Here is a 19,107-nt window from a genome sequence, read left to right on the forward strand (position 1 = left end):
TGATCATTATAATTACTTTGATACCGATATTAGATTATTCTGACATATACATGTGATAGCATTTTATTGTTCAAATTGAAGATAATATGGTTCTTCTTTTATAACATTTGACTTTAGTTTACATGAGGTATATTGCATTCTCACAACGCTCTCTCGAGCTATATGATACACAATCCGATTTTCATTGTATTCAGGTGTATTGCATTCTCACAGTGCTCTCTCGAGCTATATGATACACAATCCGATTTTCATTGTATTCATATTCTTGTGTCAGATATTTCAAGCTTCATAAGCTTCATACTTTGGCATACACATTTACACTTGATGAATATATCATTAGGAGGAGTGCATTGTTTATATTATGTTTATTGATACAATTAACATTGAGTTCGAACTTCATGACATATCACTTACACTTAGCATTTTTTTTATGGTGTCGGGTTCATTGTCATCATTAAAGTGCATACTTTACATAGTAGTTAGCCGACCATATCATATGGTATCGAGCTCAAATTAAATGTATTAAGTGTCAACTTATATGTTGACATTGGACAGTGAATTATCATTTGATATCAGGTTCGCTTGATTGATTGACATTGACTTCACTTTGGACAATCGATTTATGAGGTTGACTTGGAAATCAGGTTTAATTGATTGCACTTGAGATTCAATAATATTTCAATGACAATGCTGATCATGTGGACGATGACCTTATTATGGACAAGGATACGTGGCAGTTGTGTTGGCAATTATGATGTTGGCTATTCACATGTTTTTATATTGTATTGTCGGACTTGAAATGTTTGTTCAGTCTAACAGAGTAATCGAAGTCTTGCAAAGAAAAAAAAGGGCAATTTCGTTATCATTATGTTTGCAACAATCTTTCAAAACACTAGCCATCACTCCCTAATGGCAACACAGGTTATCATGGAAATATGGGTGTAGTTTCTTACAAATTGGCTATTTGACTTGCTCGAGCTAAACATGGAGGTATTTTGGGCAGTTATTTTATGGTTTCTCTTTTAATTTTGATCGCCTAACGGAGGTAATATCATGACTAAATCTCTGTCATTCTTACTTGAAATGAAAACGGTTTTTTTCTATTTCATTCTTTTTCAGTTGGAAAGAAGTTCTTTTGATTTGGTCAAGAAGGAAGATGGAAAATAGTTAAGGATTATGTTTCAATTTGTTCATTGATTTGTTTTACAAATAAGATGAAAAACAGTTAAGGGTTTGATTGCACTTTGTTCACCCGACTTAACAAAGGTTTCAAGTTTTGTTCAAGTGGGTTGTGTAAACTAAAAACTATTTTCTATTATGCTTTCATTGTTATTAAATGAATGGCCTTTTTGCAATTACAAGGTTAGGAGAGTTGATGTAACAATAGGGCTTCCAAACTTGAAAGGGTATTTATTAAAACATCTTTATATTGCGAAAACAAGGGTTTTGAGAGAAGACTATTCTCTATGGTTCTATATATATAGAGATTGTTTTTCTAATTGTAGAATATTTTTGTAAACAAGAACTGGCATTCACAGTACATATTCTGTGCAGACTATCTTATTGTATACTATTAAGATGTTGTGGTTGCATATTCTGTAATGGGCTATAATGCAGACTATCTTATTGTATACTATTAAGATGTTGTGGTTGCTGAGGCCAGTCTTGGATTTCCCTGCTGGGTCCGCGCGAGCTGTTCCGGCCACTTTTCCACCGATGTCACACAGGGATGTTTGATTCGCCTACAGCGTACGATCTTCCTGCTTCAGATGATTTGCCCCCAATCAAGCATGCGGGCCTTTTTCTCCGCGGGCGGCGCCCATGTGTATTGTTTTCTTTAAAAAAGAAAAAAATCATTTTCAAATGAACTTATAAATTCTTGCGAATTTTGCTGTGTCACGCTCTCGGCCGACAAGTGTTTAATGATGCCAGGAGTATTTAGTTTAGATCTATGAAAGTTTTACCTCTGCGCACAGCCACCTTATGCTGCTCTACACAGGTAAATTTTGTAAAGCGTTTCTTATGCGTTTTAAATCTCGGACACATTGTACTGATTGTTTAATTATAATTTGTTTTCGGGAACAATTTTGTGCATCTTGCTATGCGGATGGTACGGATTTGTGTTTGGGATCTTCATTGGAGTTTTCGGTATACATCAAAGGAATTTTTGCTTAAGTCGCGTGGATGCATCTGCCTCAGTATATTCGGATGCCTAGATTATTATGCGATAGGATAGGGTCTATCGAAAGAATTTCACATTTTAAATTCTCTCTTCTTTTCATGCATTTTGTTAAATTAAGTAGGTTTTCGGACGATTTTGTCTTAAATTTTGTCATTACTCTTCGAGATCTGTTCTTATCTGTTGTTGTCATACCGGCACATTATCTTGCTAATACCTTAGAGCCAGTGTTCTGTTTTTTGTCAAAGAACAGAGTTTTATGTATATGCAAGGTGCAATACATAACAAGCTTGCGAAAATTTAAAAATTCATGTGCCTACGTTATAATTTTATGCATCCAATTTAATTTCGTAGATCTAAGCCTTAATAGCCCCTACAGCGGTTCAATTTTTTTTTTCTGAGCTCAGATAATTGTCTCAGGCATATAAGATTTATTGATGAGTAGCTTGCTCTGATGCTGTAGACGCTGTGACGAATAGCTGGGATGAGTATCACAGTTCTGTGTTGGCCAGATATATGAGAAATAGTGAACTCTATGAATAGGTGATGAAGGCCGATCTGATATATCTGTGGCCGGTCTTTTTTTTTAATTAATGGATGCATTGTTTTATTTATTTTTATCTCCCTGAAGACTACTTGTCTTTTTTCCTGGTAGTTTGGAGTTGTTTCAAATCTCCAACTTATTAATTCTCTTTGAAACAATTCAATTCAATTCAGTTAACAGGAGACCAGTTGGGGAGCACAAGTGCCAGGCAATTCTAATCCTCTCTGTCAATTCTTTTCTTGCACTTCAATTTTTTCACAAATTTAATTCAAAAGATTGCCTGTAATCAAAAGATCCCCTGCTTTTTATTTTTAACCTTTTACTGCAAGCGTGAACTGCAAGATTTTAATTATGTTAACCTAAATTCATACAAACACTTAATTGAATATGTTTTCCAAACGAAAGAAATAGTTGTACGCCCATGCTTAAGATGTCAGTATAAGTAAACTAGGTTTTGTGCATAATAATTGGGTGTGCTGTAACGATTTTTTAATTCACCTTGGCCTTCTATGGTTACATGCCTGGCTTTAAATATAGCTTTCCTTAGCTGTAACTTGTTTTGATTTATTTCCGCAAGGGTTTTGTACATATCCATTTTAGATTTATTTTTATTTGTGCTGTTGTTTCGGTTTGAGTGATCTTATGCACGCACTAAAATTGTTTGACACAGAACCGAAGATCATTTACTCCTGTGTGCTGCTCCTGTAGTGGTGCGTTTTGGTAGAAATTTACAGCCTAGATCATATGCGAATGTCTCACACTCCAAACTGGTGTCTCGCTTGACAGGCTAGGTGAGCACTTAAGAAACTATGTTTATTCCTCTATTTTGCATATAAGAGTGAATTTTGACTACCCAGTAGAGTAGAAAATGGCCTTCGTAGCTTTACTTTTTATGATTTTCAAGGGCCATGCTTTTCTGGATTTGTCATCATCATTAAGTATTGTAGCAAAGGCTACACTAAGACTTTCAAAGATATGCCTGCACGAGTAGATTGGTACGTGCAAAGGCGATGTTAACATCACTATTTCGATCGTAATAATTGAACACATTTTTTTTGATATTTTCTTGTTCATATGAATCCAAACTTGAAATTCTCATTGCCAATGACATTTTGTTTGCTCACATTAGTATATAATACATTCTTCTTTGCCTAGGCTAATGATTACTTACTTAAAATAGATACTGATGATTCCCATGCCTTCAAGGCATAAATTGAAAGTAATTCGCATATCATGCATGCTTAATAAACAGAAACACGTGTATATTAAAATGAAAAAATTCCAGAAGTGGAATCTGCAAGGCATAGTCGTTTTGATGGAATTTGTCAGCAAGCCAATAAATTTAACAAATTTTGAGGACATAGCGTCAATTAGTTGCATAGCTCTGCTTATAAAATGAAAATATGAATGTAATCTTTACATCTGAAAAATTGTATGTCATGGTAAGAAGGGCATGGGCAAATTGCAACATCAAATTGATATCGCAAGACTTAGAGGGAGGCACAAGTGTGTGCTATGCAGAACAATACTGGAGACATGACATGAAATTAAGATCAAGCATATCAAGATTAGATATTTATCTGTATAAATTATTTCCAGGCATACCATGCTTTTCCTAGAAAGGTAGCCGCATCTCTTTTAAGTTTTAACTAGTCTTCTACATAAGTTGTATTGTGGAGGCCGTTGATAACTTGATAAGATGGTGTCAACATGTTTGCAGATGGATGTACACAATTAATAAGTTCGTTTGCTTAAGAAGGCTGGCTTAGTCTGTTCATTAGCGCCATGAACTTGATGATGCCTAGTGAGTTTCTCATGTTTTTGTTGATAACCGGGCTTATTAGATAAAGGCTACTATTCCTTATCTTTCTTAATCTTAACTATTTTAGCATGTTTGATGTTGGAAGATGTAATTTTAATGTGAGTTTTTGACCTAAATGACTTCAATGTAATGCACTTCCTATACTTGGTTGGACAGTTCGAGAGTTGGTCTCGATGGTTATTAACCCGTTTCTTCATGGTAATGATATGGGTTTTGTTGATTTTGACTAAATGGATGTTTTTTCATTGCATAATTTTTTTTTATTGAAAGAGGGCTGAGGGGATGGCTTGCATCTAATGTATCCAAGGCTAATCTCGAAGCATATTGTAAGAAAGGATTCTATCTGAAATGTGAAATTTAGCTGCCAGAATCTTAGGTCCTAATATGATAGAGAGCATAATGTAAAAGGAGAGCAGTTGTACTGTTGACACCAATTTTGGTATGCCAAGGTCTTGAGAGAGCTTTGACCAATCTTATTTTAGAAGTTTAGTGATAATGATGTTAAGGGGTGATCCTTTGTCCACCATGGCTCTTTTGATTAAGAATTTCTCTTTGAAACTAGCTCCATAAGCAGCATGAGATCCTCTTGATCCAATAAGTCATGGTCTAAAGGCATATTGTTGACGTTCAAGAAGAAATTGGTATATTGAGAGGTTTGAGTCGCATGTTTTAGAGATTGATTAGGCTGAATGGGCCTAATAAAGGTGGTTTGGATGATGAGATCCACATAAACTATCATTTTGAGGTTCTCGTAAGGGTCACCTATAGGCTGCCTGATTTTGTGAAGTGCAAGACTAATATTGATTATTGAAGATGTACAATCAACTATTTGGCGTTTCCTATATTTGTATTTATTTTGAATAGTGAGAATGGTATCTAACTTTAGCTTGTCTTGGGTTGTTAGGAAGGTAGGTGTCATGACTATAGTTTTGGTAGAAACAACATCATTTGTGTGCTTCTAACCACTGTCATGTGCTGATCTGATTTTTTACTCCAGCGACGAAATTGTCTTACAAGTTGTAAAATCTAACCTTGTTCTAGCCCCTTAGAGAATTGTAGGGCTAGTAGTTGTCATTAATTGACTTATTAATTCACTAGAACTGTTGCCACTGCCTTTAGAATAGGGCGGGGTAAATTAATCTAACCCGGCTATAAACTGCTCCCCATTGCCGCTTATTGCCGAGAACTTTATTTGCTGCTGCTGTTGCCATACAAATTGTAGGGGGGGTGGTAGGAAGATAGAGATTGATGTGAGGTGGATGGGCTAGGATCAGCGGCCTCATCGATCCGCTCATCGACGTGCAGGGTGGGAGGCCCCTACTATAAAGTAACTCTCAACAAGAAAAACTATCTTTCCCAACCCAACTTTCTCAAAGGAAGATCGCTAACACCCCAATGAATAGTAGGGCCCACCCATCCCCGGCAGGCATGTTACGTATAGAATCGAGCAATAATAGAATAATAGGGCGAATAGTAGGGCTATCGAACGAAAGAACTAAAGTTCGACTCGAAAAGAGGGCGAGAATGGAAATATACCCATAGTTATATCATACTTCATATAAGGAGAGTTATATTAATGATATTAACATGTTGATGATACACCCCAGAAGTCTTCAGTATTTCAAAACATAAACTTAAAGTATTCATTACAGAAATGTGGCATAATTATTATTGACATGATATCTTCTTCTATATATATGTGATCAACAACCAAAAATAGATTTTCAAAAATGTCTCCTCCTTTACAACAATGCATACCTAATCTCCTAGACACAACTAAATATTGAAAAATATTGGATCCTTTGCCCAAGTGTATCTTGATCCCATGGTGTATGCCTAAGTCTTCAAGGACAATTTGACTAAAGCGAGCTTCATTCTATTGGTGCATGTCGGAACACTAGATTCAAATTTTCTAACATTCTTGCTCTGCAATGAGGCGCATGTCTTCTCTTATGTGCACATCTAAACATTGTCAACATATCTAACACCAAGGTGTTGATGTTCCCATACAAGCACCCATAGTTTGTCTTCACAACTTAGCCAAATTTTGGACTTGCTTCCTTTCTTCCAAAAAGATCAATGTCTTGAAGAGCCTCATTCAAAGATCTTGCTAAGAATCAAAAAGGACAACAAGACGACTAGACAAACATAACATATGAAAGTTTCATAGGGGTGGAACAAATTAAGATAATAGGAAGCTCTTTGTTACTCTCTTGAGAATGCATGGTATCAACCCTTTAAACTGATCAAGATTGAAAAGAAAATGGCAAGAGAAATATGCTAAGAAAGAACTAAATCCCAATCTCATAAACAAACAATCCTAAGAAGAGCAACACAAATAAGAACAATGATCAAATTTCAAATACAACCACACTTTCTAGCTCTATTAACAATGACAATAACAACAATATCATAAGTGATCCCTAGAAATTCGTAGATCCAATTAAAATCACAACCAACAATGTAGTTGGCACAATAAGGCTCATTAATGTGGTTGTAATGTCCTGTTTTTCGACCACTTAGTTTTGGTTTCCAAACTGATAGATTAAGGTATCAACCAGGGCATATAACCAATAAACGTTTTGGATTTATTGTCTTAACTGCATGCTGTACAATATCTTGGCAGTAAGCTTCCATTGTGCCTGCAAACTCCTACGTGAAAGTGAATATTCAATGCCCTTTATTCAATGCCCTTGACTTGCATAGGAGTTTGATATTATGTAACTGCATTTTCAAGCATGATGTTCTTCATCTTCATCTGAGAAATTGCTATTGACAGTACAAATTGGACCTTTCTGAGGTCCAACCGCTAGTTTGATATCAGGTTCGCTTGATTGATTGACATCGACTTCACTTGGGACAATCGATTTATGAGGTTGACTTGGAAATTGGGTTTAATTGTTTGCACTTGAGATTCGATAATATTTCAATGACAATGCTGATCATGTGGACGATGACCTTATTATGGACAAGGATACGTGGTAGTTGTGTTGGCAATTATGATGTCGGCTATTCACACGTTTTTATATTGTATTGTCGAACTTGAAATGTTTGTTCAGTCTAACAGGGTAATCGAAGTCTTGAAAAGGGAAAATAGGGCAATTTTGTTATCATTATGTTTGCAACAATCTTTCAAAACCCTAGCCGTCACTCCCTAATGGCAGCACTGGTTATCATGGAAATATAGGTGTAGTTTCTTACAAACTGGCAATTTGACTTGCTCGAGCTAAACATGGAGGTATTCTGGGCAGTTATTTTATGGTTTCTCTTTTAATTTCGATCGCCTAACGGAGGTAATATCATGACTAAATCTTTGTCATTCTTACTTGAAATGAAAACGGTTTTTTTCTATTTTATTCTTTTTCAGTTGGAAAGAAGTTCTTTTGATTTGGTCAAGAAGGAAGATGGAAAATAGTTAAGGATTATGTTCAATTTGTTCATTGATTTGTTTTACAAATAAGATGAAAAACAGTTAAGGGTTTGATTGCAGTTTGTTCACCTGACTTAACAAGGGTTTCGAGTTTTGTTCAAGTGGGTTGTGTAAACTAAAAACTATTTTCTATTATGCTTTCATTGTTATTAAATGAATGGCCTTTTTGCCATTATAAGGTTAGGAGAGTTGATGTAACAATAGGGCTTCCAAACTTGTAAGGGTATTTATTGAAACATCTTTATATTGCAAAAACAAGGGTTTTGAGATAAGACTATTCTCTCTGGTTCTATATAGAGATTGTTTTTCTAATTGAGAATATTTTTGTAAACAAGTACTGGCATTCACAGTACATATTCTGTGCAAACTATCTTATTGTATACTATTAAGATGTTGTGATTGCAGAAGATAATTGCAATTACAAGACCTTGATAGTGTACATCGCTTATTGATAAATTCATTGTAAGGAGTTATTGCTCCTATGAAAGTTGATACTCATGATTTGAGGTGTTGAGTTGATGCTCCATTGTATAGAGTTGATGCTCTTCGATAAAATAAAATGACAGGTTACGAGTGGTTTTTTATACCCCGTGAAGGTTTTTCCACTTAGGAAAATCAAGTGTTATGTGATGCTATTTGTGCTTAAAAGATCAAGTCTCTCATTTTGTTATATGTCAAATTGTTCATGCAATGCTCTGATACTTTTTTCATTGTTTCAAGTTGTCTAAATGTTCAAAGTTTCATTGTTAAAATTTGTCATGCAAATTTTCATTGTGTGAATGTGATAAATTTGTCATAAAGGAAGTAGGCCATTCAATAAGTGCTCTTACCTTCTCAGGATCCATCTTCAATCCATCCACAGATATCACAAATCCCAAATAGACTAATTTTTTCTCCATTAAACTGCACTTCTTGATGTTTATCAACAACTTCTCTTCTTTCAACCTTTGCAAAACTTATCCCAAATGCAACATATGTTCTTTCTTGCTCTTACTAAAAATCAAAATGTCATCCAAATAAACAATAACAAACTTACCCAAGAATTTCTTCAATACCTCATTCATCAACCTCATGAAAGTACTTGGTGCACTAGTTAATCCAAAAGGCATCACCAACCATTCATACAGTCCCTCATTTGTCTTGAATGTTGTTTTCCACTCATCTCCTCTTCGATTCTAATATGATGGTATCCACTTTTCAAGTCTATCTTTGTGTAGTATCTGGCTCCACTCAAAATCCATTATGTCATCCATCCTAGGCAAAGGAAATCTATACTTCATTGTGATCTTGTTTATTGCTCTAGAATCAGTACACATCCTCCATTCTCCAGTCTTCTTAGGTGCTAACACTGTTGTCATTGCACAAGGACTCAAACTTTCTCTAATCAAACCTTTCCTCAACAATTCTTGTACTTGTCTATTCAACTCCTCATTCTTTGTCAGTGTCATTCAGTGTGCTACTTTATTAGGCAAACTAGCTTCGAGAATCAGATCCATGCAATGATTGATACTTCTCACAGGTGGTAATCCTTCAGGTACATTATCTGAAATGATGTCTCCATACTTTGTCAGCAACTCCTTTATTTCTTCTGGTTGTTCTCCTTCATGCTCTAGGTTGTTAGTCTTCTTAGGAACTAAAGGCGAAACACAAATTCTCATGTCTCCTCCCATCTAGGAATTTCCGTCCATCCACCAAACAAATTCTAGCACTTGTACAAACTTCACTCTTCAAAGGCTCCTCCAAGGGCAACAAGGTCTGCTTCATCCCATTTGCAACAATAGTGTATATGTTCTTCCTCCCATCATGTATTGCTTGTCTATCAAACTGCCAAGGTCTTCCCAACAAAATATGACACATATCCATAGGCATGATATCACACAAAACTTAATCATGATAAGATCCAATCTTCAATTTCACCAAATATTATTCACTTACTAATATCTTATGATCATCTTGAATCCATGCTATCTGATAAGGCTTAGGGTGCTTCAATCTCTCCAAATTTAGATTATTCACCATCTCCTCCAAAACAAGATTATCTGAACTACCACTATTAATAATGACTTTACAACACTTACCAGATACCTTGCATCCAGTCTTGAACAAATTCCTCCTCTGCAAGGGCTCCTCATCACCTCCGGTATGACACAAAGTTCTCGTTATCACCAACAATTCTCCATATTTTGGTTTATTAGCTGATCCAGTATGGTCTTCCTCTACCAATGTTTCTCTCCCAATGTTATCTATCTTCTTACATTCAAAAGCACTATGTCATTCTACCCCACACTTTAAGCAGGTTCCTTTAAACACTCTTTTATCTTGTCTTTTGTCCTCCTTTCCATAACCCTCATTCCAGTATCCACCAAGTTCTCTTCTGTGGTAAAAATTTATATCATCCTTCTGGTATGACCTACCATCTCTACTAACTTCCTTGTCTTTATTCTGATCTACACAGGGTCCTCTTCCTTTGGGATAGCTTCTTCCTCCTTGAAATTTTCCTCCGGAAAACCTTCCACCTCTACCTCTTTGTTTTTGCTCATGTCTTTTGTTCAACTTTTCTTCTGCCTTTGGGGCATATTGATAGTCTTCCTCAACACTTTTCAACTTGATTCAATTAAGTTCATCTTGTATAGACATCTGCAACCCATTCAAATACTTGACAACTTGTTCAATCTCATCATCAATATGTTTGGATCTAATATTCAACTTGCAGAATGCTTTCTCTTGATAATCGGTGGGCATAAACTTTGATTTCAACTTACTAACCATCCGCTCCCAAGATTTGATCTTCTCTTTACCTCTTCTTTGTCTATCTACTTGCAAATGTTCCCACCAAAGAGATGCATGACCTTTCAACTTAGTTCAAGCATATCTCACCTTTCTATCATCCGTGATGCCTTCAAAATAAAAATACTTTTCCATCTCCATGATCCAATCCAACAATTTATCCGAATCCAAATTGCCATCATAATTCGGTGGGGTAAAATGTGGTTTGGTATTCGCTCTTGACAATGCTCTTATAAACCTTTCTTCATCCGGATCATTCGCCAGTGGATTTGCTCCTTGTTCTCCAACTTCTTCTTTATCATCACTCACATCTTAAACATGTTGACCTCTTCTCTGGGCCGTTTCAATAGCTTCCAATTGGGCTATAATTCCTCGCAACATTTTCATCACAACAGGGTCTGCATTTCCACGTGCTCCATCATTTCTATTTCCTCCTCGCACCATCTTTGTGCAAATCCTCTGTAGCTGGTAGGCTGGATCTGCAATCCGCCACCCTACAACAAAATCTTACAGGACAACACAATCTCCGGAACGAAAACTTACTCTGATACCACTTAGTGCAGGAATGGCTGGAGGGTCCTCAAAGAGAAGAGTTTGGACTGTGCAACAAGAATTAACACAACAAAAGCGACAAAATGTGATGGAGGCAATGCAAAATAACCTTTATTATATCATAAAAATCAATTACGAACTGTCGACAACATGCAGGCTCACAAGATTTGGCTCACAGGCCTAAGTACAAAACATGCATGTTATACAACATTTGGGCTCAAGCAAGAATGCGAGCTAACTTTGGACCTCCTAACCTCACGATTGTTCTCCTATGTTGTAATAATTGATTCCTACATGCTTGATTACATTGATTTATATGATCAAGAATGATCCGTGTCGACCCAAGATGGAACAAATGTCGATGAATAGAATGAAATGTGTAGAACAACAAGGTTGGCCTCCGCCAAAGAGATCCTTCCGGAAAACTCATAGAATGAAGCGAAGACCCAAGGAAAGGTCGACCACATGCCAAGGAACATTGGAAACAACGAATTGAAGCTTCGCAAGCTACGTAAGTGATCCGCAAGATGCGCTAATAGCCGAATAGGTCCAAGTGGTTCCGATGTTCTAAGCCAGAAAACTGGCTTAGATTTTGGAGGCGATAACTTGTCAGAAAAAGATCCAAACATCCCGCGGACTTAGGATAAGGTAGATGAACATGTCCACAATCAAAACCCAGCTCTGCAAGACCTGGTGAGAAAATGCAAAGAAACACAAAAATAAATGTTGAAACTGTAAAACAGGAAACAAACTGAAAAGAAAATGTTTTTGGTTGATGCAAGATTGCCATGAACCAGGGATGCTCCTGCATCACAAGATGACCTTTTTGTGTATACAAGAAAATAATGAACTGGTAGACCAATTTTGTAAGAAGATCTAGTAGAGAAAACTGTAACTAAATTACAGAAAAAATCTTAGGCAAAATTGAAGGGATCGAGGTGCCCAACTCAACCTACTTCCAAGACTAAGGTGCCCTACTTGGCCCGCTCTTGATAGTTTCAATTTTGATGAATTGTAAATGGTAGATCTCCACATGCTTGCTTTGTACCTATTTATGTGGGCCTATCACTTATTCCTACACAGAAAAGAGGGAAATTTTTGGGTAGAAAGGGGTTTGCCTAAGTCAAACACTGATTTTGAAATCAAACTTGAAATTGAATTGAAATGTACTTGAAAGGAAAGTGTGTTGATATGTAGCAAAGGATAGGTATGAGAATGAAAATGTCTTATACCTTGATGATGCAAATTCTTCCTTGAAGATGATCACAATTGCTAATGCAATAGCATGACTCCATAAAAGACCTAAAAGGAAATCATAAAAAACATTTTGACATGAAGAATTGAATTGAATTTCTTCCTCGTCCTATTCTTCTGTTCATTTTTATTACACAATTCATTGTTCTAACTCAAAATGAGGCAGTATACCTTGCTTATATACCTCTCCATAGAATTTCAAGGTGCAAAACTCGAAGCAGGCCAACATAGGCAAAGATTTTCTTCTTAACTATGCTAACCGAATGTTATGTGGTTTAAATTTGGGCCCAAACACTGGGGAGTATTTCTCCTCCAGGAGCAAGTCACCCTAGGCACCTTTCTCCTGCTAATGTGGCCTTAAATTGTCACCTGAGGTCCAAAATAGGAAGGAGAAATGGGAATGAGATGTGGAATTGAGCTGGGATGAATGAGACCAGATGCGGGAGGCCATACATGCTAAAATAGTGCCTAGCTAAGAAAGACATTGGATGGGGATGCAATTTATTACGCTACATTTATTCCCCACTTTAGTGGGCGTATAGGCCTACAAACATAATCACAGTTTAGTAGAAGAAAGAGAAATAGATAGAGGCATGGCATTGGAAAAGCCTGCAAAGAGATAAGATAGATCACTAAGTTCAAGGGAACAAGCCCCCAAATCAAGGATCCTAACTCAAACAACACGTGCAAGGGCACACGAAAGGGGTTGGTCCTAAAAACAAAGGATCCAAGTCAACTATTTGAAGAGACTTCAATAATCAAAATATCTCAACCACTAATATCACCCTCAAAATTCTATTGCAAGAGCACAAGTGGTCACTTAGAAAGAGAAAGAGCACATATCAAAGATGAGACAAGACTCCACGGTCCAATCAACTAGAAAAGCATGCTATGGGATAATAGAGGAGAGAGAAGGAGAGCATGGATTCCACGAGCTAGCAAGTTGTGTTATGCTAGGTGATCTATGAAAGAGGAAGGAAGACTATTCAATAGTCTAACAAGTTGTTTTATGCTAGTTCCACTCATCCCAAGAGAGTTTGGTGCAAAGAGAGAGTTGAATACTCCAACAATTTGTGTTATGCTAGTCAACCCATCCCAAGGATAACCAAGGAAATAATTCTATCTAAGGAAATCCACCAAAAATTGGGTAAAAGGATGACCAAGGAAAGCATTGTATCCAAGGAAATCAACTAAAAATGTTGCAAAAGGATAACTAAGGAAAGAATTGTTTCCAAGGAAGTCTGATAAAATTGGTGCAAAATGATAACCAAGGAAAGCACTGTCCCAAGGAAATTCACTAAAAATGGTGCAAAAGGATAAGCAAAGAAAATATTGAACAAAAAACGATTCAAAAGTATGACCAATGAAAGCGTTGTCTCTAAGGAAATTTGCAATATAAAACACAAGGAGGCCACACATATGCCCCCTCCTTCAGATGGAAACATAGAGCTATGGTGACATCCTAAGGAAAAGAAGAACAAGGATAAATACCTTCAATCACCAAGGATATATCCATAAACAAGAATGTACATGCAACCCTAGCCAAAGAAGCATAACTCTTGTGAGCCAAGGAAGAGATAATTATGAGATATCTTGAACAAAAATAACATCATTGACCAAAAGAAAGGAAGGAGAACAAGAATTCACATCTTCCTCCCATTCGTAGGTAAAGGTACTCTTTATGAAGGATAACACACTTTTTGGCTCCAAGTGTGGGATTTGTTTTAAATAGAAATATGTTGTCAAGTGAGGAATAGGTAGTACCCAAGAATACACACCTTTTTCATAAGAGATAATCCTTGAGCAAACAAATAATTCCACACAAGAAATGACATTGTATCATAAGCAAATACTACCCAACGAAGAAAAAAAGAAGTGGATCCTTAGAAAGAGTAAGAGATAGAATCCTTGCAACTCATAAAACAATAGTCAAATAAAAACCAGAGATGGCGTGAACTGTTGAAAATTTGAATCGACAACAATCCCTGAAGGAGCAGCAGGGCGATTTCAACGCAGAGCATGGCAGCGGCCGTGGAGCGAATCATGGCGGTGTGGGTATCTGGGCATAGGAAGCAGAAGATGCTATCCCTATGGAAACCATCCGGGATTTGGTAGCGAAAGAAAAATGGAAAACTTCAAACTCGGAAAGACCTTGGAACCCACTGTTGCCATAGGATGGTACACATACAGGCATGTATCGACTCCAATGGGTGTTTGAAGGGAGCAAATAGATTGATAGATGCCATCCTTTTTACCAGAACCAATATCAAGCGAGTGCTTCCTTGAGCAAAGATCAAATCACAAATAAGGAGAAATGTCTAAAAATTCTCGGGCCTCCATGGCCAAGACGGAGACCGATCACTCATCAGAATCTAAGGAGGCAGGATACCTTTCCGATCGATAGTGTAGTAGAGCACCTTCAAAAACATGAGTTTAAGAAAGGCAGGAGTGGGTGGTTCAAGCAAATAAATATTCTGAAAGCAGATGTGGTTGACAATTGGAGATCCAGGAATCTAGGAATTGCTGCCCGAACCAAAGAAATTTGGAAAAGAAAGGGAGATCTCAAAGAAACCGGTGAATACTCCTACAAGCATACATACGTTCAAAATTAGGTGAGTGACCCCTCCATTTTGACAATCCTTTTGAATGATAACAAAATTAATGAAATTAGGGAAGATCTTCAGAATAGATGCATTTTCACCAAATGGGGTGGGGGACACTGGGGCATGGGCAATTTTTCTACCTGGTGTAGATATAAATGGGGAAATGGGATCAAGGTCATGTCGCTCCGAAATGATTACTTTTTGGTTGAATTCTCGGATGGAAATGAAATATGGAAAACCCTAAATAGTGGCCCTTGTATATTGGACGACATTGGAGTTCATTTGTTAGATTGGCAACCAAATTTCAACCCTAGGACCCATATTTTGCTTGAATGTCTAGTGTGGGTAAGGCTTTACAATATACCATCAGAATATTGAAATACTGAGGCTTTGAAAGAAATTAGCAATTGCTTCAGATCTTTTATATCTGCAGATGAAATCCTAGAAGACAAGATTTGGGGAAGTTTTGCAAGGATTTGTGCCAGTGTCAACCAAATCTTAAGCATGCCAAATAAAATTAGGATCTTGGGCGATGGGGAGGTGTGGACGCAAATTATTGATAGAGAAGATCAAATGTTTATCTATCCTAAATGCTCTCTGAGAGATAATATTGGGGTGGAGTGTGAAGTTTCAGCAAAAATCTCTAGAGCATATTCATGCACACAAAAGCCAAAATTGCCACATGTAGATAACATGATCAAAGAAGAGAGCAAGGACCCTCCCATCCAACTCAAAATTACCAGAGCGGATGAATGAAGTGATGGACAATGCAGAGCCCCAAAGAAAATTATCGGTTGAGGAAATTATGGGAGTTTTTGAGATCCCTGTCATCCCTACAAATGGATTTCATCAGGAGATGACACATTAGTGCGACATTGTTCAGATTCAAGCAGACAAATCAGGGGAAGACAATATGGCAGAGAAGACTATCGTGAAAAGATTTGAACATGAGAATCAAGGACTGCAGAAGGAAATATACATTCAACCTGACCACATCATAGGAGATCATGATGAAGGCACAAGTGTAGATGATTTGGAAGTCCATCAGGAAGAGATTGGGGATGAGGATTCTGGATCGGAGTGGGAAGAGGATGATGAAAGAGGAACTGGGTGATTGCAACAGGAAAGGGTTTGAGGTCACTATATCTAAAATCAACAAGCCTAACATCAAACCCAAGGGCAGGAGATGGTGGAAGTCAAACAAAGTAATGTTGAAGCTAGCAACAATGGCTACTAGACAAACCAAACTTTTAACAGGGAAGGGTGCTCTCCTTCCCCAGGGGCAATGAAGATCACGACCTGGAATGTCAGGGGCTTGAATGCCCCTGACAAATGGCGCTTGATTAAGCGTCAAATAGTTGAGTCAAAAGGATATATTTGGGTTCTACATGAAACAAAGTGGAATAGAATTGATATCAATAAGCGAATGAGATTGTGGAGACAATGGATTGGGAAATTTGTGGAAGTTGAGGGTGCCTCGAGAGGTATAGGCATTATTTGGAATCTGTTGATGGTCAAAGGATAAGTTGTGGATGAGGGGAAGAACTAGCAACAATGCAGAATAACTATGCTAAGTTGCAACGAATCCTATTTTATTTTCAATGTCTATGGGCCTACTGCTACCCCAGAAAAAAAGGGAACTTTGGAATCTCATCATGAGCAAACTAGATGGATGCAATAGGGCAAAAGGTATAATTGTGGGGGATTTCAATGCCACCCTAAATGATCAAGACAAGACGAGTGGCATTCAGAGACCCAACATTTTTCAAAGAGATTTCGAGAAATTTATTGACCACAATCAACTTATGGATACTGTCCCCAAAAAGGTGTTTTTCCCTGGACAAATAGGAGGGCAGGTTTGTCTAATATTGTAGAAAGATTAGATAGATTTTTGTTGTACGTAGATTGGGCTACACAGAATCACCTAATAGAATACCTTATCCTTCTTCTTTTAGGCTGAGATCATTACCCTAGTTAGTTAGATATATTCTCATGCCACCCCGGAGGAGGCATCCCTTTAAAGTTCAAAAAAATGTGGTGTAGGGACCCCAATCTGCAGAGTTTGATCTCAGTTTGGTGGAATAAGATTGATTTGGGACATAACTCACACTTGTATAAATTCTGCAAGAGGTTGTAAAACATTAAAATGAAGATCAAAGCATGGAATCAAGAACACTTCAAGAATATTTTTGCAGAGAAAAGAAGAGCGATGGAAGAACTCGAGAAAATCAATGAAGTTTTCATTTGTAATGGCATGAGCAATGAGGACTTCCTCAAGGAAAAAATGCTCAAAGATGAGCTCAATGAGATCTTGAAAAGGGAAGAAATTCATTGGAGACAGAAATCGAGAGATACGGTTCAAGGAAGGAGACAAAAATACCAAGTTCTTCCATAGAACCACAATTGCTAATAGAAACAAGAGTAGAATTTCACAAATAAAGAAAGCAGATGGTAGCATGGCTCAGAATATGGAGAAAGTCAGTAAAGAAGCAGTGAGATTTTTTGAATCCATTCTAAATAGAGGTAATTAAGTGGATTGAGTTGCTAGGGATAAGATCTTGGACTCCATCCCAACAGTAATAACTGAAGATCAAAACAAAGAGCTATATAGATGCATTGATGAGGAGGAAGTCAAGAAAGCAACCTTCCGGCTTAACCCAGACAAGGCCCCTGGTCCTGATGGTTTTCCTGCAGCCTTTTTCCAATCCTACTGGGGCATCATAGGTAAAGACCTTCATCGGGTGGTGGAAGAGTCAAGAAAGAGGATGACTATGTTGGGAGCTATCAATCACACCTTCCTTGCTTTAATCCCAAAAAAGAGCTACCCTCAGAAGATGGGGGATTTTAGACCTAATGCCCTTTGTAACATAATATACAAGATTGTAACAAAGATCATTTCAAACGGGCTGAAGCAGATTATCAATCTCATTATTTTTGATGAGCATAGTGTTTTCACCCCAGGAAGATCGATTGTTGAAGGTATCATCACGACCCATGAAACACTTCACTTTGCCAGAAAATCCAGCAATGCTTGCATGATTTTGAAGTTGGACATTCTGAAAGCATATGATCTAATGGATAGGGAATTCCTTTTCGAGGTTTTGGACAAGTTTGGGTTTGGAGATTGTTGGATCAAGTGGATAAAGAGCTGCCTATGTACCCAAAGTTCTTTGTGCTAGTAAATGGGTATGCTCATGGTTTTTTCTCCTCCACTCGAGGAATTAGATAGGGAGACCCAATCTCCCCCTTTCTCTTCATCATTATGGCAGAGGCATTGGGAAGATCTATTTGCGGATTGTACCAGGATGGGCATTGGGTGGGGGTGAATGTGGCAAATGGAGTTGATCATGCTACTCACCTCCAATTTGCGGATGACACAATCTTCTTTGGTGCTTCAAACAGGAGTGAGGCTAGAGTCATTAAATCTTTCTTGGATGAATATTGCAATGCATCAGGACAAAGCATTAACTGGAATAAATCAAGTGTCTTCTTCATCAATACACAACCAAGGCTACAAGGATCCTTTTCTAGGATTCTAAAACTAAGGGTTGCAAACTTCCCAGGAAGGTTTTTGGGTACCCCCCGTTTACAGGAGTGAACAAGATTAGTTATTGGGACATGTTGATTCCAAAATGCAAGGCAAAGCTTGAAAATTGGAAGGGAAAGTGGCTATCTTCGGTCAGGAGACTTACTATGATCAAATTAGTATTAGTTGCTATCACTATATTCTCAATGGCATGCTTAAAAATCCCTACGACCGTAGAAGATGACCTCATCCAGATCATGAGGAAATTTATGTGGAACGGGGTTGGTGAACAAGATAAGATTCCCTTGGTTGCCTTGCAGAAAATCAGTCGACCCAAGGAATCGTGGGGGGGGGGGGGGCAGGCATTCGCCAACTATCTTTAATGAACCTGGCCATGGGTGCAAAGCTTA

At 37.5% G+C, this 19,107-nt stretch overlaps 1 protein-coding gene across 4 annotated transcripts in view; it reads left to right on the forward strand.

Annotated features, from left to right (window-relative positions):
• The first annotated feature begins 1,444 nt into the window (after nt 1-1,444).
• The window catches only part of LOC131076579 (squalene synthase 1), a 121,047-nt gene continuing 103,384 nt past the window's right edge, over nt 1,445-19,107 (forward strand). The window contains exons 1-3 of one of the 4 annotated variants that reach the window (XM_058013827.2): nt 1,445-1,999; nt 3,394-3,514; nt 4,444-4,527. The gene's annotated coding sequence lies outside the window, so the exon portion shown is untranslated. Of the gene's footprint in view, nt 2,000-2,834; nt 2,932-3,393; nt 3,515-4,443; nt 4,528-19,107 lie in introns of those variants that run through there. The other 3 variants (XM_058013824.2, XM_059212155.1, XM_058013829.2) reach the window with 3 other exon arrangements.

This window comes from Cryptomeria japonica, chromosome 10 (genome assembly GCF_030272615.1).
Source record: "Cryptomeria japonica chromosome 10, Sugi_1.0, whole genome shotgun sequence".
NCBI lineage: Eukaryota > Viridiplantae > Streptophyta > Pinopsida > Cupressales > Cupressaceae > Cryptomeria > Cryptomeria japonica.